Genomic DNA, 1821 nt, shown 5'->3' with positions numbered 1-1821 from the left:
GACATCTGAGCTTTTTCTGTAAGCCCATAGTAGAAGATGTCTAACTGTACCCACTCTGAAAACATTTCAGAGGGGCATTTTCTTAGCATACCTCTATACCTCTCCCAGGCATTATAAAGGGATTCATTATCCTCTTGTTTAAAGCCTTGGATGTCCAGCCTTAGCTGTGTCATCCTCTTTGGAGGGTAAAAGTGATTCAGGAATTTGTCTGATAACTGTTTCCATGTCTTTATGCTTGCTGTAGGTTGGTTATTCAACCACCTTTTAGCTTGATCTTTTACAGCAAATGGAAACAGTAGTAATCTGTAGACATCCTGATCCACCTCTTTATCATGTACTGTGTCAGCAATTTGTAAGAATTGTGCCAGAAACTCAGTAGGCTCTTCCTGTGGAAGACCGAAATACTGGCAATTTTGCTGCACTATGATAATGAGTTGAGGATTTAGCTCAAAGCTGCTTGCTTTGATGGGAGGTGCACAGATGCTACTCCCATATGCAGCTGTAATGGGGTTAGCATATGACCCCAGAGTCCTTCTGGACTGATCAATCCCACTTAGGTCCATAATGGATAAAGGGAAATGATATGGATTGCAAATAGATAAAATATTTTGTTTTTTTTTTTGAATTAAACGAAAAAAAATAAAATAAAATAAAAGGAAATTAAGATAAAAATTCGAAAATCAAAAAGAAAATAAGATCAAAGCAAATTGAGAACTGAATCAATTAGTTGATCAAATTTCGAATAAAATGGGTTCCTAACACTCACATACACTTGCATTCCATGATCTTCTGTTGCGTCGCTGAGACTAGGAATTCTTGCAGAGTTTTGTGTGATGATCTAGTGTTTTTTTATTGAAGTCCCCTTTTTCTTCTAAACTTTTCCTATTTATAGGTCCTAAGGATAGACATACTCCTGAATAATCTTGACCACAACCTTAGTTCCTCCTTTTTCTTAGGCCATGACGTTACTTTGACCCTGAAGAATCTTCATGGTGGACATTCCCACGTCCTATTCTGCCTTGCACTTCAATCCCCACGTTTTCATTGTGTCTTGTATTTAATCATGTGATTTTTATGGTTTTGACTCATTTCTCATCATTAAGACATCGACCTTGACTATCATTCTTATTGTAGTCGAAAGTGTTGTTTCCCTATATTCAAAGAACTGATCCGTCGATCTTTCCCAAATTCCAACGAATTGCAGTCGAATTACTTTATAAGTCGAAAATCGTACAAAAAATTGCCCTTTAAAACTTTTCTTTTCAAAATGCGAAATGATAAGTTTTATTCAGCTACGTGCCATCACGTGCCACTTTAAAATTTTAAAATTTTTGAAAAAGACGGTTATGAGAACATGAAACGGTTTGCGTGTTCTTGAAAATTCGAAATTGCAATCACACTTTTGCAACTCCGCACAACTAACCAGCAAGTGCACTGGGTCGTCCAAGTAATACCTTGCGTGAGCAAGGGTCGATCCCACGGAGATTGTCGGCTTGAAGCAAGCTATGGTTATCTTGTAAATCTTAGTCAGGATATCAGAAATTATCAGGATTGATTGTGAAAAGAAAAAGAACATGAAATGGTTACTTGTTTTGCAGTAATGGAGAATAGGTTGAGGTTTTGGAGATGCTCTGTCTTCTGAATCTCTGCTTTCCTACTGTCTTCTTCATCAAACACGCAAGGCTCCTTCCATGGCAAGCTGTATGTAGGGTTTCACCGTTGTCAATGGCTACCTCCCATCCTCTCAGTGAAAATGTTCCTATGCTCTGTCACAGCATGGCTAATCATCTGTCGGTTCTCGGTCAGGCCGGAATAGAATCC

Source organism: Arachis duranensis, chromosome 5 (assembly GCF_000817695.3).
Source record: "Arachis duranensis cultivar V14167 chromosome 5, aradu.V14167.gnm2.J7QH, whole genome shotgun sequence".
In the NCBI taxonomy this organism is placed as follows: Eukaryota; Viridiplantae; Streptophyta; class Magnoliopsida; order Fabales; family Fabaceae; genus Arachis; species Arachis duranensis.
The sequence above is the reverse complement of the archived record's forward strand: the minus strand, read 5'-3'. Positions refer to the sequence as shown.